Source organism: Anopheles arabiensis, chromosome 2 (assembly GCF_016920715.1).
Source record: "Anopheles arabiensis isolate DONGOLA chromosome 2, AaraD3, whole genome shotgun sequence".
Taxonomy (NCBI): Eukaryota; Metazoa; Arthropoda; class Insecta; order Diptera; family Culicidae; genus Anopheles; species Anopheles arabiensis.
Window position 1 is genome coordinate 74738397 of NC_053517.1, and position 24374 is coordinate 74762770.

Consider the following 24374-nt stretch of genomic DNA (forward strand, 5'->3'; position numbering starts at 1 on the left):
CTCTACATTATCTTCACTACGCAATTTGACAGTCCCACGGTACATATCGCAATGCACGGCAACAAGTCTGCAAATTCATATCTTTGCTGACGCATCACAACTAGCATATGGTGCTTGTTGCTACATTCGGGCTGAAAGCATGGAAGGAGTCACCGTGCAGCTGCTAACAGCCAAGTCAAAGGTCGTTGCGTTATCCAATTCACATTCCATAGCTCGATTGGAATTATGTGCAGCACGACTAGCCACACTTCTTTACGAGAAAGTCCAGCAATCACTGAAAATTTCTGCTACCACCATCTGTTGGACCGATTCCATGACTGTCCTTCACTGGCTGAATTCAGCACCAAATCGATGGAAGCCCTTCGTTGCAAACAGGGTTGCAAAAATTCAGCACACGGCTGGAATACAATGCTGGAAGCATGTTCCAGGCTCGGACAATCCAGCAGACGACATTTCGCGAGGTTTAACGCCGGAAAAGTTGCTAGTGTGTGAGCGCTGGTGGCACGGGCCACATTGGTTAGCACGCAACTCGGAAGAATGGCCACAGAACACACCATCACCAAGCGAAGATGAGAGCGCAGAAGAAGAAAAACTATTGTCACGGGTTGCAAGCACAGCATTAATCTGCGAATTTCGAAACAGTTTGTTCTCACGATTTTCGATCTACCACAAACTGCAAAGAGTTGTTGCACATTGTTTGCTCTTTATACAAAACGCAAAGCGCCGCGTAGGAAACAAGGTCCATGCTAAGGATATCCCACCGCTCACTGTAGACGAACTCAAGGCGGCAGAACTCAAGTTGTGTTATCTTTCGCAACAAGACACCTTTTCCGAGGAGATACAACACCTGCAGAAGGGCAAAGAGATTCCGAAGAACTCCAAACTGAAATGGATTTCCCCTTTCATAGATACGCAAGGTATTCTGCGCATTGGTGGCCGGCTCAGTAACGCACATCTGTCGGAATCAGAAAAACACCCGGTAATATTATCATCGATCAATCGAAACATCCACTGTCCGCACTACTAGCTGTTTCGATACACTTGAGTAAGCTGCATGCTGCACCACAACTGCTTTTAACAACACTACGCCAAAGCTTTTGGATAATTGGCGGTCGCAATTTATGCAAGTCTGTGTACCACAGTTGCCACGCATGTTTTAAGGCCAAACCCACACTTATTAAGCAAAGTATCGCCGATTTGCCAACATCACGAGTCACACCAACAAGACCATTCTCAGTATGCGGAGTAGACTATTGCGGACCAATCTATATAAAACAAACCATACGCAACAGAAGTCCGATTAAAGCATACATCGCCATATTTGTATGTTTTTCAACAAGAGCGGTACATATCGAACTGGTTGGCGATTTAACATCAACAGCATTTATCAATGCACTTCGTCGTTTGATTGCACGTCGTGGTCAAATCAGTGAACTGCATTCCGACAATGCAACCACCTTTAAGGGAGCGGCACATGAGCTGAATCGCGTCTACAAGATGCTAAAGAGCGACGAACACGATCGAGCTGCTATATTTGATTGGTGCGCGATGAATCATATGAAGTGGAAGTTTATCCCACCAAGAGCACCACATTTTGGAGGTTTATGGGAGGCGGCGGTGAAGGCAGCTAAAAAGCATATAGTCAGAACAATAGGAACAACAAGCATCACACAGGAGAGCATGCTTACCCTACTTGCCCAGGTAGAGCAATGTTTCAATTCGCGACCAATTACACCTCTATCCGATGAGCCGTCGGACTTGGAACCATTGACACCGGGACACTTCCTCGTCGGTGGCAATCTGCAAGCGGTACCAATCATCGATTACACCGAGACACCGAGCAACTATTTGAGGGAATACCAGTTGGTACAAAAACATCTGCAAACCATTTGGGCACGATGGTATCCGGAGTACCTGCAGCAGTTACAAGCTCGAGCCAAATATTGCAACGGGAAATCAGCGGTTCTGAAAGAAAATACACTGGTGATTATTAAGGAAGACAATGTACATCCTACCTCGTGGCCGATGGGGCGCATCGTTGCAGTACACCCTGGAAAGGACGATGTTGTTCGCGTCGTTACACTGCGCACTGCTTCAGGGAAGCAAATCGTCCGCGCAGCTAATCGTCTGGCAGTTTTGCCTAATCCGGACGTAATTAGCAACTTAGAGCAGAAGGAAACCACTGGCACTGAGTAACGCGCAGCTGCAAGCCACGCGACATTGTTTACATTTCGCACTCATGGCAGAACAAGATACACGCAACACACATTCACACATCTACACACACGAGCAGTATGATAGGAGATAAGCGTCAGGTTCAAGAGTCGAACTGTTTTTGAATTCTTTTTTGAACTCATTTTTGGATTTATATTTTGCATGAAATTTAAAGAAGTTCTTCTTTGGTGGCCGGGAATGTTGGAATTAGAATAATTATTTTCGAACATAAATTTGAATTGCATAAAACAAAGCGTTAGGAAACTAAGATTAGGTTATAAACTACTCAAAAAAAAAAAAAAAAAGGACAAACGAATATACAGTTGCAAACCGACCAGCGATAAAGGTGTACACTTTCCTATTCAAATTTCCTCCAAATATCACAGCCAGCCCCTTTTCGTGAATATATTTCACAGGCCCAATTATTTAATTGTTAATGTGTTTGTCAATCTACAAAAACCTAACTCGTGTAAAGAAAATATAATAAAATTACTAACAATTGATATCAAAACTGTAACAATTATAGCATTTGCTTTGAAGTTGAGCTGCTTCCGCCCTATAAGAATCGATTTCAATAATTCAATTCCCTCTAAATCAGTATCCCTCCCTCTCCATTCTCATCTTCTCCTCTGCACACACTTTGTTGCAAAAATGAAACATTGTTTGATGATAAATGCTACTGATTGAACGGTGCGGTATTTGCACCCCGTACCATAAATCATAATCACAGTAATTGAATTCAATTTCATTACTCACTTATTGATGTGATGTTTTACGCAACCAGGATTTTTTTGTGCACTTATTTTGTGCACTAATTATTCATATTTATTCATGCGTGTGCATTAATTTAAATCTTGTGTGACAGGGCTCATGTGCAGGGGTGTGTGTATGAGAGTATGTTTTTTAAAATACAATCTGGTTACCCTCGGCATGATGTTTGTTGAATCAAAACACTTCTCGAAAAAAAAAACAGGAAACGTACTCGTATGGCAAAAAACGCACATATCCTTTACAATCCTGTCACAGATCGGGGCTTAACGCGACAAAAACGTCACTCGTTAGGTCTGGATCAGTTAATCGGAAATGGATGATTTTGATTACAGCTGCTGAACTAATATCACCTAGATTGTGCAGTAAAATGGAACGGATCCCGTCTCATTCCGCACGTATCGTTTGCAATCGGTTCGAATCAGCGCAGCCGGTCGTAACATCAAAGGCTGCTACTATTTAATGACAACCCTGCCAATCGCGCATCGTGCTCCGTGCTCGTGCTAGTGATGCAAAAATTACGTGGAAAATGATAAATGTTATTTAGTACGTCAATTTTATACGACGGCTCTCCATAGGTGAGGAAGCGATGCAAGAAACGCTGTATTTGATGCTTTGATGAGAGTCAGTTTTTTCTTCTCTTATTTTGTTGTTGGATCTATGCGCTCTGTCAAACATACTCTCTATATCATCGATGACAGCCTAGCACACTTTCAACTGCATCCCGAATGAAACAATTTTTGAAAGAGAAAGAGAGGGAGCTACAGAGCAGTAAAATCAGTAAAGAATGAGATAAAAACACATGAAACGGGGTTTCATTGCAAAAACTAAAATCCAACACGACATGAAACTCAAAATCAGTCAACTTTTATGCATGCGCCATAACCAGACACGACCGTGCACTTGTCGCGATGACAACAACTCCACTAGCTCTCTAATGAATGTAGGAAATTGGCGAACATGTCATACGCTGTTTTACTTTTTCATTTTATTGGTTTTTTCAATTGCTTCCGTGTTTGGTTTCCAAATTTGACTACCGTTCCCGGGGCCTTGCGCTGGGGTTCAGATGGGTTGTGTTGCGTTTTGTGTCGCCTTTTCCGCCATATCCTGCGCACCCCGGGAATGCAGCCCATACCGATGGTAAAATGGGCTACTGGTCTAGCGTTGTTGCTTCATTTCCAAATGATTTTGGGGTTTTTATTTTACCTCCCATCACTCCTACCCTATCAGTTTTGCACGAGTTTTCCTGTACAGCCCCTGTCAGCGCTTTTATTGGTAGTATGACATGTCACATTCACTTAATGCGGCACTTCAATGAATTGGTTTGGAATTTTTAATATGTCAAAAAATCCGATCGCTCCGAACCATTTGGTTCCTGTTTCGTTTGTTTTTGCTCCCGTTTGGGGGGCACAAGGGCTCATGGGCGGATAAGCAGCGGAAAACGGGAAAATCAAATGGGACGAAATGAAGTACGGGAAAAAAGACAGAAAAGTAAATGAATTTCAAACGTATTTCGTAGAGCGATGATTATTTAGCGAAATTCCCCGAAGGCAATCACTCGCGTTTGACGGGGTGCCTCCCGCTGCGATTGCACCAGGATCCTGATTTACCGGATTGGGCGAGACGGGATTTGCGCGATGCGCTGGGAGGGCTGCGTGCGCCCGATAGCCAGAAATTATGCACCGGCGAGGAGTTAACATTTAATTACACAGCAAGCGACCGGAATTGCGGATGGTTTTAACTACTACGGCTACCGAGCGGCTGTTTGTTTTGTGTTGACAGTGGCGAGGAGCTTTTTTACAGTTCTCTCATTTTACCTGTCGCTCGGGTGGAATGCAAATGATGGAAAATTGCAGATGCAGATTGGGAAAAAAGAAAGGTCCTCGCCAAGCTGCTATTGAAGCGAACTGCGTGGCAAGCTTTTACTTTGAATAAAAGAGTAAAAAAGAACTCGCATCAAGCTTACCATTGTGGTACGACATGATAAAAAGTGTCCTATTTGGTAATATGGATTCTTTTGTTCTGGTCGGGCTTCGAGAGTGATCGTAAATTATGGATCCTTCATTTTGGGCGCTCATTTGCATGTCATCAACAAGTTTTCACAGTGTATGGTGAGGAACGCTTCACTAACGTTAGAAACAGCAGTATAAATGAAAACTCATCGTTGCAATGGAAATTCTTGGGATTTATTTTATTATCACTGATCGTGGGAGGCAAAACGGGGAATTTATTATTTGAATCGAAAGTAAAAGAACAACCACCCGGAAGCTCTTTGTTCGGGCGCGTTGTCATCAACGACTGCAGATGGGACAAAGAAATGGAATTGCCCATGTTTGATGGTGTAATAAATTTAGCAAACCTCCTCCCCTACCGTACGGTAATTGGTCATTGGAAATTTATTTCATCATATTGTGTCCACCGCGCGCGACCAGCCGCCAGGTCGAGTAACTGTTTAACCGTGAATGTTGTTATCATTATGCAACTGTTAACCGGCGGTTTGAACCGTGAATAATTTATGCCACTGCAGTCACCAACAGGGACTGCCATGTTTGTGTCGGGCTTGGGGTATATGGCAAACAGGCACGAGGAATTGCAATCATAATTAACACCATTAAATCAGTCGTAAAATTTCCATTAACAATTTGAGTTTGAGGATCCCCCTTCCCACACCATACATCTTCCATCATTGCACTGGTTGATTGTTTATGGTTTAAAACGAAACCGTACTCGTGTGGAAAAAGGAAAGCAACAAACAAAGCATGTTGGTACATTCGTACGGAACCGCCCTTAGATGGTTCGGTTTCTGAAAGGTGTGGGAGAACCATCATCCCGATCAGCGGTTAATGAGACGTTTGGGTTTGGGTTTTGGAAAAGTAAAATTTATACGCCCATAACTGCCATCGGCTACGGTGTGGCCCAATGACACAGGTTGATCGATGTTGATGGTTTCTCCCTATAATGAGAATTGTCATTCGCTGGGGTCAAACCGAAGTCCAAGGGTCGGATAATAAGGTGGAAATCATTAAAATGTTTTGTTCGTTTATCGTTAACAATGAACTACAATTTCGGAGGGAATAAAAAATGTTAAGCAGAATCGCAATTGTGAAAATATTCGGGAATTATAGAATTAACATGAACTGGGAAGAAGAGCCTTTGGCAGAAAGTTGTTTAAATGGAGAAACACACTCAATGATCATTCTTCCCGAAATTTTTTATAAAAATAATGGACCTTTTTATTGATATTAATAATAAAAGAATGTTTAGTTTCGTCAAATAAAACAAATTTGCTGAAAAAACGCTTGTGTTTTAATTAATTAGCATATTTATTCAAAATCTCATCGCATCCACACTCTGAACCAAATTAATAACATACATTTCTGACGAACTACAAACTATTACACATGCTAAGAAAAGGTTGCATAAAATGTGTGATCGTTTATTCGAAGTGTTACGTCTGCCAGAACGAATTTTTCGATTTTTGGGGTAAGGTAGTATTTTTAATGTATTTTCATTTGGTAATTGAAACAAACAAACATCACCTCATACTGAATCAACTTGGCAGATTCACACGAATCGGTAGAATAATATCATTTTATCAGCATTATCCTGTACTGCTGTACGCAAAACTGCGTGTGACCACGTTTCAACCGTATATTCGAATAGATTATCAGGTGTAAGTAATGTTTTCCATACAATATTTATAACTTGTTTCCCGCCATCTTTGCGACAACTGTGCAAGGTGAGCATCGGCGTAGAAATCCTGCCCTGAACAGTTTTTGCTGTTGTGTGAATGATGCTGATGTCTTTGCCATGGTGCACATAAATATGACAGAGTTGCAAAAGAGCGAAGGTGGAGACGTACGCATGCAACGGTGGTGATAGGCGATGAATAACGAAAAACGATGAAAAATCTATGCACATGTCTTTGGATGGTCGGATAGGCCATCGAGGGAATACTATACTGTTGCCGTTGATGGTGTTGATGGAGCACGCGAGTAGCAGCAAATGAACGCGTTCATGTTTTTTACCTTTTTTTTGCTCGAGCGATTTGATTCACACGAACGATGATGTTTTCCCTGGGCGTACTCGAAGATAGCTTGGTGGATCGGTGTCATACATCACTTGATATTTATTACCGGATTCACCGGCATAAAAGAACATTGTTCAACGAGGACGTAGATGATGGCGACGACGATGTCGATGGTGAAGATGATGGTGATGATGATGACGAAGCATGTGCAGCATTATGCGCACTCTGGGATTCGAAGGTAATCGAACGGAACGTGTCGTCACGATGAAGCTTCAAGATGCGTGTTACAAAGAAGGCAGCCAAACAGGGGGTAAGAAAATAAATGTGAATAAATAGACATCCGCCCCGGGTCCTGGGAATGCACCACTTCACGCTCGATGGATTTGTTTGTAGTAAATTCCGGATGCTGTACATTCGGGACGCGTCGGATTTTATTGAGTAGTATTTAAATCGTTGACATACCTTTGGGCTCGTTACTGTCTAGCTATCCGGCAGTGTCCGGCTACTGTATTCTTTGTCCATCACAGACACCGGGCGAAAGAATACAATCCACCAATGGCGAGTATTTTAATTATTCAGCGATGCGAGTAGGATGCTTGTCACAAACTAGATTTTACGATCAAAAACGGAAGGAAAGTCCCACCGGCAACCGGTGCGACATTGATGAGTTCGAAGCGAAGGCGTCGGAGAGTTATGGAGCCCTTAGTTGGCTGGACGTGTGGAATGTTAACCATGCTAGCGACCCTCCCTGGGGTCCACCCCGCTGTGTCCGCGGTCAGGACGGTGCGGCAGACAAAGGCAAAATTAAATGTTACGACACCGTTTGGAGATTTTCTTCCGATGAGCAACCGCTTTGTTTGTGGTTTTAATTATATGTAATGATGGTGGATGAACATTCTTTCTTGGTAACTATCGTGGCAACGTAAGGTTTTCGAGCCAAGTGCTGTCTTGTTTATTGCACTGGAGATAAATTTTCATTAGGCAATAGTTTTGAAATGCAAAGTTGTTCACTATTTTCATGGACACTAATTTTAGCGTTGTACTTAGAAGCTCATTTAAATCATCACAAAGGTAAAGACGACACATTATTTCTTCATAAAAACGATTACCGTATTGGATGGTAGAACAAAAGATGATATTGCTGAAGAGGGACTGGTATGTTCTTTATAATAAGCGTAAAACAGTATAACACGTGTTTCCATTAGATATACAGCGCCTACCACAACTATATGGACAGTCGTTTTTCGCGATTTGCAGAAAATCCGTAAGAGATAGTTAAAAACAGTGAATGTATGAGTTGTGCAGAATTCTATTTCACATCTTCGTATAGTTTTTCCAAATTTTTTAACACATTTTTACACGACTTATGACGAAAAAATAAATTTATGGTCGTACCATAACTATAAAGACACTTCGAAAAACAGGTTTTATGTGCTAACTAACACATTTAAAAATTGTTCAAAAATATAAATAACATATACTAGAAAGGTTTGAAAGAAATACAGTTTTGAACGATTTTTTTTCATATACGAACGAATATATTTTTTCGAATATCAAAAAATTCCACAAAAAAATTTTTTTTCGCCTGTAATGATTGTTTTGAAAATGAAAACCAAAGTATGTAAAAAGTTTTTCAAAAACTATTCTGAAATTGCCATGAGAACCTTATAAATTTTGTGAACAACGGTTCAAAACTGATCCGATCAAACAAAAGCGACACAAAAAGCTCAACAACGATTTTTTTGCAGTATCTGTATATTTGCTGCTGTTAGGGGAACTGAGGGTAGTTTCGACACCTTAAGGTTTTCCTCTGATTGCAATACTTTTGCCAATGTAAACTTACTAGTAGACATCGAAAAAGCTTTTTTGGTGTATTATGTTACGAGAAACTACGGTTCCTGGATTGATTTTGATAACATTTTGATAAAAATAAAAAAGTGTGTTTTTTGTTGCGTCACGACTCCAGTGCGGGTAAGTTCGACACCATGATGGGGTAAAATCGACACCTTGGGGGTGATTTCGACACATTTTTTTTTGCCTTTTAAATAACTAACTCTGATGGCCTGTAGTTTTCATTGAAGTTCAACAAAGTATTTCGTACCAATTTTATGAAAAATTAACACAAAACATTATTGAAATATACGAAAAAAATGAAGTTACAAGCAAGAACAAAAATGTCATTACAAATAGCATCGGACCAGACTCCATATAGGAGAAGCTGCGGCGATAGCATCTGGTTTACGGAATGATTGGTTAAGATTCCTTTAAAAATTAACCTGGCAGCCATCTTCCAGTAATCTTTTTCTTTTTTTTTATAAAATCGAAAAGTGTTCAATTTTATTTTTCTCTGCCAACTCGAATGCCAAAAGGCGAACATCGGTCAATGTGATTCCAAACCAGCGACTATTTTTTTTCTTCAGTTAAGCCTACCCGGCCTAAAGTCAGCCTAAAATACGGTCAAAGCCATAACAATATTAATTTTCATAAGCCTAAACCATATACAAAGTACATGTTTTGAGTCCGAGTTTGGCAAACGTTCTGTGAGAGAATAATAGCTAAATTCCATAATTATAACTTCCTAGGTTTGTTGACATCTTGAATTTTAAAGCTTCAACGGTATTTTTAATTGCGTGTTTGTTCAGCTTGATTATTACGTTTGTCGTACATCGTTAAGGGACATCTTTATAAAATAAAGGCACTTTCAAATTACGATATAAACAAAGTTAACATGCTACAAATAAGCATTACACTACTACCAAGTGGGGTGTCGAATTTACCCCCATTGGCCGCACAAGTTTTAGCGACATTTTACATTATAAAGTTTAATATAAAAATTACGCTCTGTCATACAGAACTAATCAATAGTATTCATAAAACAATACTATTAACACGGAAACTATAATTTTGTTGAAATAACGCCACAATTCCTTAAGTCCCAGAAGTAAAAACTTTCATCGGCTGTCAATCAGCCACCACCATGTGTTTATTTTGTTGTTTTTTGACAATTGACAGGTTTCTGATCAGTGAAATGTGACTCAAATATTCGAAACAGTTGACATAAATAATATGTATAAGTTTTTTGTCTTCAAAAAGTTCTATAAATACAAAAACGGCAAGGTGTCGAACTTACCCGCAGTGTCGAACCAACCCCGACTTCCCCTACATACATAGTTGAGGAATGTAATCCTATTGCGATATTTGTTTCCTCCCACCACCCACTTCACCATCGATGTTCTCTTAGATCGCTACAAAGGCGCCCTAAAAAATATACGAAGATGTGAAATAGTATTCTGCACAACTCATACATTCACTGTTTTATCTATCTCTCTATCTCTTCCGCAAATCGCGAAAAACGACTGTCCATATAGTTGTGGTAGGCGCTGTATTAGAGGAATATGTCTTCTATATATCAGAAAGTTATTTTTAAACTGTGTTGTCAGAGCTACTACAGTCCTTTGCTCTATTATCTTGTTTCATGAATGAAAAGAAACTAAATGTTCTATGTTGATATCATTTCATTACCGAAAATACTTTACAGACCGGTCTCGTGGTCCGTCTAAGTGAACTTAACAACTGGTCCCTCATAGGTTCAAGCCCGGCAGAGCTCCTTTCACGCAGGACTATCTATCCTGCAAACTAGTGATAAATTTACAAGCTCGTGATAGGTTTATGCAGGTTTAATCCAACTGAGGTTGTTTTAATAAAACAGGTTTAAATAAAACAAAGAAGAAGAAGAAGTATCTCTATGATGAACCTAGCAGCTTGGAAACACAGTCATCTTAAAATTCTACATTTAATAACAGTCACCGTCAAATAACATTGATATAACAATTCCACATAAAAGCCATCAATCTGCAAACTAAACATGAAAACGGTAGAAGTAGTCTATCACCAGAAAGTAATAGCTCTTTAAATTTGATCAGAATGATTGTCAAGATTTGATTGAATTATGACAAAACCTGATAATAGATCTTGTTAATCGACTTCTTCTGTGTTAATAACCAGTCTCATTTCATATCAGTACAGTACCCATGTCAGCAAGGAGCATTAAGCAAGAAAATAAAGCGGAAATGTAAGGTTTCTAAGAAACCCACCTACCTCTCAAAAGTATATTTTTTTCTTCTACTCATTCCTTCTGCAGCTGTGAATCTCGCACTTGAAACTCAGAAATATGGAATATGAAAGTGAACAAATTTGCAGGGTTTGCTATTGATAATAGTTCATTTTTGCTCTGACACACTTATAGTTCCTTGGACCCAAACCCCAATAGCTAATTGAAGAAACTCAATAATTTGAGTGAGACATTACTCAAACCAGTCCATGCACAGCAAACCTAATGGATCACAATTACTGCACTGAGAGCTGTCCTGTCATCTAATTTTCCATTGCCGCGTTCTCGGCGTAGTGTGTCAATCTCTGCACTACAGAGATAAAATCAGAAATCTGAGACCACTTCCACTACCACAAAAACAAAAAAGAGTGAAACGTTCTAATGACGGCTTAATGCACGTTGTTCTACGTGCCCTTTCAATTCATTATGCACCCCGTGCTGAACGCTGAATCTAACTTTTCGGTCTGATAAATTGCACCGATTGCAATCTAAAGTATCGGACTGGCGAGTGGTGATGCCAGCCCCCTCCTTCGTTCTTGCAGCACACCGTCCGTGCACTGTGACCATAGGCCATCGGGAAATCCCATCGAACGGTATGGGTTCGGGGTTTGAACTCTTGCCAGTGGGCACAATTTCCGGACCAGAGGGCCTTTTCTTTTAATTGCTTCGCCGTGCAGAATATCAATAACGGTAGTGGAGTGAGCCGAGGCTACATTCTGCTATGTGACCGGGTACATGCTACTGGCGGGCGGGCGTTGCAACGCCACGGATCACGGATTTTGTCATCGAAATGAAATGGGGCCAACCAGATCGTAAAGCGCCGATCGGAGAGTAAGGGCTACAAAAAAAAACCGCCAGAGAAAAACGCTTCACGAGCTGGGGAAATCAATTCAAACGAGCGCGACGTTGAGATTCAATCAATTTTACAGTACACTTTAGCTCAAATGTCACGATAAGCGCATAAAGCAACGTCGCGATAGTATCACAGAAGTGATTTTACGATCCGCACGGCTTGCCGGAGATGGACGCTTACCGGGAGCTCGACAGTCTAGTGGACGGTGGCATTCTCGTTCTATGGTCGTGTCGTGCCCGCCCCACTGGCCACGGTTCCGGTGTCTTTTGTTGAGCTGCATCCATTTGGCTGGCGAGAGAACCTTTAGACCTTTTAGAGTGCCTTCTTTCTCTGATTCTTCTCCTCTTACTACTGCTACGGGTTATCCAAAATGGTTGATGGTCCAAGTTCCGAAATATCCTGAAGTGCTCGTGACGCCAGTGAAGGTTTGGCCGCTTTGATATTGATGTTTGGCCAGACACCAACATGCCGCGGATACATTTTTTGTGGATCGGACATTGTCACTGGCATACATAGGGTAAAGAGGTAACAACATTGGCATCACCATTCCAAATAATAAATGAAAGAGGAATATGACAAAAACACCTTATAGGTATAATTTCAATAACTAATGTTTTTGCGTAATAGTAATTTTCTAAACACCTCCTGGTTGTATGAAGGATTCTTTGAAATTAAAATTTAATGGTAATTGTTTATGTTTTTTTTTATTGAATAAAAAGTAAAGTTAAAATATAATATGATTTGCCAGTATCGTATAGTTTCTTTAATTATTCGTGACTTCATAGCATTGGTAACAACAATCTGCAAAATAATTACTCAAAACACTCCACAGCGCTCCTTTGAACAATATCAGCTCTGGAGCAGAGGCGCATAATAGCATCATATTTTACCACACAACCGATTCAATGCGCAGAAAGGAAACGGCTCGAACGCAATCGTGCTGACCAGCACGTGTGTCCGCTTTGCCCATAGTTGGATGCGGCCCGTTCCTGGATCCCTTTTTTGGGGGCGCGCACTTTCCCGAACCCGCATCCGCGCGCACCGTTGTGAGCGTTATCCGCGTGTGGCCGCTCGGCAGCGTGGCGCGCATGGTCCGAGATTCCGCCGCTTCACCAACATGGCTCGGAATCCTGGTGAACGCAGAGCTCCGATCGCAAATGAAGTTGATATTGATGCGGGTGAAATATGGTTATTGCTTTTCGTTTCGTGATAAATATTTTCCACCTTCCCGAGCCCGAGTGTCGCCCGGGTTTTCGAAACGGCTGGCGTCAACACTGGTAGCACTCGGTTTTCCTCTCGCGGCCCCGCACAGAACGTATGTCGTTGAGCATCCGGTGTTGACGGCGGGGGGAGGAGGTGCTAAAAGGGGTAGGATATCCGCGGTAGCATCATCATGCGGCAACGGTGTTGCCCTTCGATTGGGTTTTCTGGAGCCGTCAGTCTCCAAGCGAACACTTCCTCTTGGGATGTCGAGGGTTTGTATCTTCGCTTGTGTGCGTGAGCGTGTGTGTGGCTGTGATGAGGATCCGATATCAGCACTGACACTCGACTCGATACAAGTCGACTCCTCCGCTCCGCGCATCACATCCAATCATGGTCAGAAGGGATGGTTTGCCGTTCGGGCGGCGGGAGGCTCGTTCAACTGAATGTGCGCCGTTTTGTACGCATATGTACGGACCGCCAGCCGTACAATGGGCCGGGTTCCGCGTGCAGCTAGCATGGATGCCGAAACCTTTACCGGGTTGGCATCGTTTCGTGAAAGGAGATACGACAATATGGAAAGTAATATCAATAAAGATACATCAGAAAAGCGTGACCATTAGACGTTACGACCGTTTGAAGCGATATAGATTTAGTGTAGTTGAGAGTTCGGCACGACGTCGGCGACTATGTTGACGGTTGGCACGCCGATTGGCCCGAAGACGACTGTCCGGCAATTCTTCCTGCTTTGTTTGTGGTCGTTTGGCCTTTCGAGCTGGCAAGATGCTGGAAGCAACGCCGCGACCGCCGTACCTCTTACTTGTGAAGCTTAACCACCGATTCATCCAGCGCAGCGTTGCTGGTGCTCCCTTGGGGTGGTTCAATTTCATGGCAATCTTCATGGCCCTTCTGGAATCGTGTAGATTAACACGGCATAGTTTGGTGAGCATGTGTGGGATTTTCTGGGCACTTCCGTTCGTTTCTCCGGCACTGGCTAGTAGCAAACTCTACCTCCCTCTACTGCTAGCTCTTGGTGCAGCACCCGCAGAACAAATGTTCCGATCAGATCCGATTTCGAGTGGAAATGATTATGTTTACGATTTTAATGGCAAAATTATCATGTTATTAATACAAATGAAGTATTAAGTTGTTGTCGAACGGTGGCCAACGCTGGCCAAAGTACTGCCCCTAAATGTTGGCAATGTTGCAGCGGAAGATAATCCCGGTTCCCCCGGACGGAAATCACTTAACCACCGTCACCGGGAGCAAGCTGTGTTTGCCAAGTGTCTTAAATAATCGTGTCGTTTTGGTGTGTTTTTGTAGAGTGTATATTTTTTTTTCGCAAGATGGGCATGCACACGCTCTTCCTTGCTTTGGTGCGGTTGTGCGTTATTTTGTTTTCTTTGGTTGAGTGGTTTGGATTGGTAAACAGCTTCCGTTGGCTTATCGAACGCCATTTATTGTTATTGCGATTGCTTTAGTGAAAAACTAAATCTGGCTCATGTGGACTCTTGCAAACTTGTCCCATAAAGTGTGTTTGTGGCTATTAGATGAGTGCGAGATAAAGTGGTAAAGCTGCCAGGGAATTGATTTGTGTCGGTTGTTTGCATAACAAGATTAGGTTTTTAAGTTCCTGTTTCATGCTATGTTACATCGTATGGAGAGTTATAATGTAGACCTTAAATAATCCTTTTTTCTATCAACAGTTTGTAATAAATAGGCAGTTTTTCACATTTTTTATGCCTCTGTAATGAATGCATTAAGCCCTATGGAACGAAAGTAAAGTTGATGAAATGTGAATTTATTTTTTTTGTTTTTACAGTTCGCATTCTATCTTTGTACAGCAGATTTGTTAATTTTTTATATATTATAATATATTATATATTATTTTTAATTATTCTTAGGATTTTGTAGCAGATTACAGAGAAGATATTGTTTATAAATGAAGCGAAACAAGTACATCTTTCAGTGTTTATATCACAATTACGTTAAATTACGAACATTTAAGCTAATTTCATGTTTATGTTTGGATGTAAAAGGTTGTGTTCGGGTTAGGAAACCCATACCTACTATTTCTTGAAACTGTTTTACTGGTTTTACTGCGCACTCACATTAAAAAGCAATTGCTCATCTTCAACATAACCACACATACAAATACAAATATACATGATTTCCCCCGAGGGTATGCTAATAACGGCCAATTAAATATACATTTTACATCTCACCCAGCACTTCGATCTTTAATTGCTAAAAATAGAACATAATGCTAATCAATGTTGAATTCAAGTGATTTCTAATGCACTTCAACCACGTCAAGAAACATTTAAAGTGTCCATCAATAATAAAGTAGCACCAATTTTTCGTCGATGTAAGCCCCCTCTGCTAATTGTATGCACACGGAGTAAAAAAATAATTATTTCCAACTACGTGCATCTGCAACCCGTACAACGCACGTGTTGTAATTGTGCGTTGGAATTTTAATGAGCTTTTGATAGAAAATGGTCCACCTGCTGGTGATTCCACTTTTTCGATTATTCATGCTCGCCCAAGCTCGGGAGAACATCAAAAACTGTGCCTTACGCACATCTAAATTAATTGAGCGACTTCCCTGCGCGTCCGAAAATCTAATATCTGTCCATCAGTTGGCAAGAGCGTGGCGGACGGGCACTGCCACGGGCAATCCTTCAGCGGTGCCTCAAATGCACCCCGACACTGATTAGCGCCCGTGCGAGTGCACGGAAATCGTTTCGGGAAAGGTGTCCCCGGGGGCAGTTGGCACCCGATGGCATCCACTTAATTATGTTCCCTGATAGATAAATCGATAAATAATGTATTACCTCAATTACAATCTGTCCCCGTTCCCAGATGCGTCCGGCAGGGAGCTGGTTGAGATCCCGGGAAAGAGAGGAGTGGCCAGAACGATGGAAAAGGGAGCAGAGAGAGGGAGTGCGCGAACACGCGTATGCGGTTGCGGCAATGCTTGTAACTGGATTGCGGTTGTCCTGTTGTGCTGTGTCGTGTGCCGAGCCCACAGCCCAGCGCCGAGCAAACCATCGAGAAATGGACTTGAGAAGGTGGTACACGGTCAGTGACACTTTCGAGTCGATTACTTGCAAGTACGCGCATAACAATGTTGCTTTCCGACCGACCCGCCCGTTCACGCATCCCTGCCCGATCGTCGCCGCCAGCACACCACAATCGAACACGAGCGCGACCCAAATCGAAGGACGTAGCGTGACTGGGCTGTTTGAGCAGACCACTCGACGTCCTGCACCGCCGGCAGAGGAAACAGCGGATAGCGAACAGATAGATGTACAAATGTGTTTAGGAGGGGTGGAGCAGGGTCGGATGCATTCGGGGGTCGGTGAATGGGAGAATCGTCACCGCCACGGCACCCCCGAGGGACGATGAAAATCAAATACACTTTAATTAAGCACACACGCTGACACCACTGTCAACATCAAAGCGATGAGGGGAGTAGATTGGTATTACATTTTGACAGCAAGAAGAGGCTATAAATTTACATAAGTATCAACCTGCCCGCTGGTTACGCTGTGGTGTGAAGGTGGAAGACACGGTTGGGGAGTTACACCGATCTGCGTCGGCAGTCGGTGTATGATGCTTCGGATTGCCTTGAATGGGTCCGGGTATGAGAGATGGTGCGACAGAACACGGTTCTGGACATACTGGGACATATACACACACACACACACACGCATGTACGTGAACTTAGAATGATGAGTGGGGGATAAGTGTTATGTGCGTTGGAAATGGGACATAGATACACGTGCGGTTGCAGAGCATTGGCGAGCGGGAAAATCTGTGCAGGACATCATGTAAACATATTGGTAATACTAATGCCTTTCAGTATTGTCTTGGATGTCTATAGTTGGGGTTTAAAGCATTAATAGAAAAATGCAAATATAGGAAGTTTTTAAATGTAGCAAATGTAGGCAGTGTCAATTCGCACGACTTTACACCATTCCCGCCATGAGTTCAAGCCCCGTAAATCACGCCAGGTCACAGCTGCATAAATAAGATCCAACTATGGCTAATCAATAAGATACTGATAGCCAAGCTCTCAAACTCTTCAAACATGAAGAAGATTTCCAACACCGGTGTTGCGCAAAAGAAGAAGTATTTGTTTTCTCTTTATTTTAGTTATAAATCCATAAAAGGCATTACTAAGAGATTCAATGCAATCATAAATTTAAAATAGTGACATTATTTTAGCGAATGCTTTTCAAATTTTGTGCTTTTAAATTACATTCCAAGAACTGACCAATATTTGTACGAAAATACTTTTTCTTCTTCGATGGTTTATTCACTTGTTTTCCAACAATTTTGCATCGAACACTGCCACCTCATTCAAAGCTTCTGTCAGGAACCATCATGTGCAATGCACATGTCACTTCTACACGCATATCCCATGCGCACGGTGTAACCTGAGCTAGTTGAAACAAATTTATCGTATCGTCCGTTTCCACGGTCCCCCGGTAGTGTGCGGTCGATCATATCGTGTGCGAGCGACCGACATCGAACGCCGAAAGCCCTGATGAGCCACATACAAATACCTCGTACGCGCCTCGTGGTACGGTTCAATCCCAAACAAACCAGGCGCTACCAAAACGGTGGCGTTTCGGGCGTTCGATAATTTATGGTTCCCGACCAGCTTGTGTGACACTACACACACACACACCGCGCGCTGTGCTGTGACTCAAAAAGAAATCCCATACCCGTACGGCCACTTCGCTCTTTGACGCTTCATCGCAGGGAGCGGTCCGGGGCGGCGGGGAAATTTATGTGCTCGTGCGTTTAGTTGGGTGCGTGCCGGGTTGCGTGGAGAAAATGCATTTCTCATTTTTCCATCCCAAAAACGGAAAATTCAATCCAAACATTTGAAAGCGGGACCGAGCTGCTTCGCTGAAGCATTCGAAAAATGCACGAAACCACGTCACGGCGCTTCCCTGCATGTGCCACTACAGTTCCCTAGTACCCTTGTACTTAGTTTCCTTTCCTAAAGTGAGGAGGGGGCTCTGTTCTAGGTTCTCGCATACTCACATACACGCACTGGCTTTACATTAATGTTCACCCCTTGCAGCTCATTCACTTGAATTGGCGAGACTGTACAATTCTTCGGAAAGGCGAGAACGAACGACGCACCGTCCATTAGACGCACCGTGCGGTAAATTAAGGTTTCGAAGCGAAAAGAGAAGCAAATGAATTATTTTGCCCCCCTCGGGTGCGTGTTGCAGCAGTTCCTAAATCATTTTATGAGTCGAAGGGCTCTCGATCGCAAACGCGGCCCGGCCCATCCGGACGATTTAATTCCACGTCCGGCCGCTATTACGGGTGGGCGATGGGCAGGCTTTGGCTGTGAAAATGGTTATCCGCTCGTTTAGCTGACCACCACTGGCAGTAGCGAAACGATGAGCCTAAGATGAGCCTACCTCGGGGCAACCCACCGGATAGACGTCAAGATATAGGGTTTTGCATAGTGAAAACACCAACTCCATCTGTCGATGCTGGGACAGCGTGTTTCCCTCCTGATGAAGCCCGGTAAACCGTCTTACCACATTTTCCTCATTTCCTGTCCGGAGCCGGGAACTTCTATCCCTAATTTCTCCTCTGTAAATTGCCACATCTCTGCCTCGCTAAGGATTGGCTAGCCTAGCGTCTCTGAGGTGGTCCGTACTTATTGGTGCAAGAGTCATCCCGATCACCCTGGTATTGGTCTGCTGGTATTGGAGGCTTTTCATCCGCAGTCAAACCCCGTCCCCTCCCTTATGACGGTTTGGAGGAAAGGCCTACAACTACTCGGTCCCGTATCCCGGAGCCAAAAAAGGATGTTGCTCATATTTACGAGCTTAGCGTGATACTCGACCCGAACACCAGCGCCATAATTATATTACATCATCGGGCAACCCCGGGGGCAGTCGACCTTTTCTTCCCATATTTGTGGTTTCCTATCCGTGCATGCGAGCCCCATTCGAGGCGTCCCGATGTGTGGTGTTGGCGAAATATTGTCTGGAAATTGAAAGACGTCGGTCTGCCGGGACAGTGTGTTCCGGGGCAGGGAGGGAGGGGGGGGGAGACCAATCGTGCCGGGAATGTAATGGTAAACTATTTCTAACACTTGGACCATTATTCGGTGGGCCCCTGTGTCGCCTGTTGGCGTGTATCCGGATGCCAAATGTGTGTGTGTGTGTGTGTGTGTGGGGGGGGGGGGGGGTTGGGCTGTGAGACGCTTATGAGGCAAGGTGATAGTTCATATTAAAGCCAGTGGATGTAATTGCACTAAACGCATTAGATTAAAGCGATGTGTGCGGAATGGAGAGAATAGTATAATGTATACCGTTCTTGTGTACTTTCAGGAAAACGTTAACAGTGGAACCCCGTATAACGAATTTAACCCGATCCAGTGACTCACTCGTTATACGAAAAACTTGTTATGCGGGAAGCTCTTTTTCTTTTTAAGCAAATGTGCTGATGTAATATATTTTTTATCAAACGAAGATCTAGAAGAAGTTTTTTGTTTAGCAGCAAGGCATGTATTTCTAGACTTTTTTTCATTTTTTTCATCACTCAATATCAGCGGTCAAAAATTTAGAACACAAATTAAATTGTCACAGTTTACGATAAATTCATTGTCATAAATTCTACAGAACTTTCCAATATGCCAAGCACATATACCAATCATCGACACTTTTCCTCCTGGTAATAGTTTTAAATTAAACGATTGTTGGCATCAAAACTCTCATTTGGATGAGCGATAATCAAAATAATAGAATTGCTTCATGCGAACTGGTTGTGTTCTTCCTTTCCCTTGGACACCAAAAAAAACGCATCAAGAACTTAAATGATATTGCTCATTGTGTAAGACTTTACTCGTTAATAGAGGTATTTTTTGAGCATTGAGATATGCTCGTTGAAAAAACTCGTAATTAGGGGGTTAGTTATGAGTGGTTATAATTTATTTGATTTTAGAAAAAAATCAGATGGCATTCCCTTCAAAAAATATAAAAACTATATTCAAAGACTAATTTTTTATTTAAATCTACTAAAACATTGTTGGTTTTCGATAAAAAAATGATTAAAATGATTTTTTGCTCTGCATACAAATATTAGAGACGAGATATGAAAAGATGACGAGCAGGCTCTTCGCCATATTCGACATTTATATTTCATTCATATTTAAACTAGTTTGTAGTTAGTGCAACTAGTGTTGTTATCTAAAAACATTAAGAAACAAATATCGTGTTACATTTAATAAAGTGTGGAATGAAAGAAATTTATTGCCCGCCCTATTTGTCAACCAAACGGGCATGCTGCATCATACCTACGAAACTGCGTTGGTGGTTTTAGATTTAATCTCCGAATGGTTTGCTCATCTGAATTACATTATCCTGGATTTACCGACCAATGATTAATGTTGGATAAATTCCATCTTTTGTATCTCTTCTGGCCACCACCTTGCGCAGGAGACCGATACGCGGTGTCTGTAATTAGTTAGGCATGACATCTTTTACTAATTTGGAATTATTTAATTGCATAGAAAAGGAAAACAAGGCACGTGACGGTACGCTAATACCTTCCAAACATGAATGCCCCTTAAAGAAGCAGTTTGAGTCGCTCTCTTGCCTTCGCTCGCACATATTTATATCTCCGAACGCTATGGCATGCAAATGATAAATGATACACTTTTTCCGTTACATTGAAATTGAAAAATCGTACCTTTCGGTGGCGGTCCACAGTCCAACCAGCGCTTCGCACGTGCAACATTTGTTTCCCATTTGCCTCGATTCGGATCTTTCGTGATCTGCTCCTATATTTGGTGACAATTTTTCAACGCCACCACCACCCGGGGCCAGCCCGGAGTGTGTGGTATTTGCCCGTTTGCAAGCAGGTTGTTTTTAATTTAATCATACAGTTCCATTTACTGCACTGTTTGCTGGTGGTGCTGGTGGCCCTGCTGCTGCTATTGCTGCTATCCCCGCCAACTGTCAGCATGGTTCGTTAGGTTTCCGTGTCACTAAAAAGTGGAACTCACACCGGGTGTGGGTATTTAGTGGATTCTTTGGGCTGTATCTTTCTTCCTTCTTTGAGTGTTCATCCGACCCCTCTCTATGCTTTGAGCTGTTGAGTGTGGCGACAGTATCTTCCCAGGGTGTTCGTGCATGTGAAGCATAACCGAAGTCACTAGCACTTCACACATCATGTAAATATCTCATTAACGAGCATAAATTATCAACACCGCTTGCCGCTCGTACCGTGCCTTCAGGCAGCCCGCGACAACTGGAAGGCGTGCCATCGGCGCCCTTTTCCCTTGCACCGGAACACATGTGGTCGGGAGCAAACGGTTCGAGTGCAACCGACCGCTGCCGGTTAGGCGACAGTTTGGGAACACATTTGATTCTCTCGCCAGCGGAATCGGAAACCTGCCTCCTGCTGAGCATATGCGGGAAATCTCTTTGTCGGGAAATGTGTCACGGTGTGGCCCTGGGAAAACAGGGCCATGTCGGGAGGGGCAAATGGCACCGGGAGGGGAAACACTGCTGTACACCCCAAAACAAAACATTGTGAAAAAAATGCTCGAAAACCAGACACATTCGTGCAACGTAAGCGGGTCTAGGGGAAGTTTATCATCGCTGACGACACAGGCCCAGCTCCATCTGTTGTCACATTTCCTTGCGGTGGGGTGTGTGTCGATTTCAGGGACTCCCGGATATCCTCGCACAAACGAATGTAAATAAATAATGGGGCACGGAATCAATTTACCGAGCCACTGCGCTACTGCTGTGGTCTCTACCGCTCACTCGGGACGCTTTGTTGAAATTTTTATGCACTGGAAAAACCACATCGATCACATCCAAAGCTTCATAATTTACTGATTGCACACAATGGGGTGTAATTCCTGTGTGTCAGAGTGCACACCGATCGGTGCGGTTTTCTGCACGATTACATTGCCAAAAATGTGTGTGCTGACTTGTAGTTCGCTTGTATACCAAACATATGCGATATACTTGTTAGAACCTGCATAACCTGTAATATGATTGCTTTAAATATTGTTTCGTAAAATGTGCAAAATGTAGTCTTGATGCGCTCAATTGGTTTACTGATGTTGTTTAAATCACTGATTAGACTTAATGATTTGTAAATTTTAGATGGTGTAACATCGTCATATCGTCAAAGATTGCTTGGTTCCTTCTCCTAGGCTTCAGCTTGCTTTGTATTTATCTTACTTCTTCATCGGATTGTTCATATTTCAAACATTATTGTTTGCGCAAGGTTGTTCCTCCGTACCTACTCGCGGAAAGAAGCTATCCGCTATTCAATCATTTGTTCTTGTCGATGATTCCAAAAATTTTGGAAAGCATTGTTGGAAATTGAAATGAAGAGAAAATACAGTGTTCAGGCTGATGTCAAATCCGTAGGAAGCACGTTTTACCGTGTATTCGATGCAAATGATGGTGTCGCTGATCCTAGCTTTAAGAAGAATGATCCCAGTTTGCATAGGTGGCGTAAAATATTGCAAATATATTGTTTTCTTGACATCCCTGGGCATTGACATAAATTTTAACAAAATTTTAAACAAATGTTTCAATAAAAAGTACTGATTTTATGATTGTTTATGCATATTTTTTATACATGTGTTTTGTAAATTTTTACTTTTTTCATTTAGAAAAAGACTAATTTTGGATTTTAGAATTAAAAAAGATAGGGAATATTTTATTTCATGACGTAGAAAAAAAAGGAACGTTACGTTGAAAATAAGTTAAAAAATGGTAAAACGTAGTTGGGCTACTGTAATGTGTTTTACAATATATGGTCATGGATCAAGCGATAGCAACTATTAATATTATTCGTTTAATCTGAATACAAGCACCGCTGCAACTGCCCCGCCGTCAATGTAGTAGGATAAGCCGCATACGCATCTAAAGATGTCCACATCTACTATCACATTCCTGACGTGTCGCTCGACTCGAATGGCAACTGTATACACGTAAAGGTATGCGTACAATCCTTCAATGCACCGTCGTGATGAACGTAGATAATGTCCCAGCCAAGGGCAGGTGTGCCTCATGAACATGTCTACATCTAAAGTATATCTTCTACCACAAACGTTCGAGTCAACGGCTCCCGTAATTTGTGCTTTGAACCATTGAACCAGAACATGTATAAGATTAAATGTAACTGTGGAATAAAGTCTGTATCAGCCGTGTATATAGCTGTTAACGGTAGAGCGAAGAGCGATGAAAGATGAGATTTGTATGTTGTTTCATTTGTTAGCACAGTTGGAACGGCTCATCTATGAACAAATGCATCCAATAGTGTGGATAAGTTTTTAGTACAGTTCTTTAAGCTATTGTTGATATACTAGATACATGTTCTTATCGCATTTAGTAGCATTGTTTGCAACTCATCTGAGCTCTTTTTGTATCCTACCAGCGTACAAAACGGTTGCAACATCTATTATTCAAAAGGGTTATAGCTTACGGCAAAGTTGTTGTAACAGTAAAAGCTATACACCACACGATCGAGTGATTTTTAATTACTGTCATTTCAGTTCCAGTCAGTTCCGGTCACTTTAGCGGCTGCCTTATGCAATCAGGTAAACAGCAACACAGCAACAAACGAAACCTGAGTCAAAGTGCAGAAAAAAACCCATCTGTGTAATGGCAGATGTGCACGTTCGGTGTGATGAATAATTAACTAGGATACATTAGGGTGTATCAAAAATGCATAATCAGACGATGCAGTAACCGATGGGACAATGGTCCACCACGTCCACCGGATGCAACCAAATGCAGGCAGATAATTGGGTAAGGAGAGAGTGGGAGGGAGAGCTCTGTGTGCGATTGCACCCAGAAGGGCATCATTGTGACGAGTCTCTTGTGCGATGGGAAACGCAACCATTCGAAAAAATAAGACGAGGAAGCGTAACCACCATCCAGAGGTGAAAGCTTTGCATTAGCTTACATTGTAAAACTAACCGGGACGCACCTTCCCACTGCATTGCGGCGTGCGTGTATCACCTACCGTGTAAATGCAAAAACTGTCAAGTCGACGAAACGCAATGACCGAAACAAGAGAAGAAACCGCGATGATAATGTCAAGCTCGGTGTGAGGACAGTAAGTTGTTTAATGAGAATGATTAACTGACAGCAATAGCGGAACAAGTATGTGCCTCTTCCCCG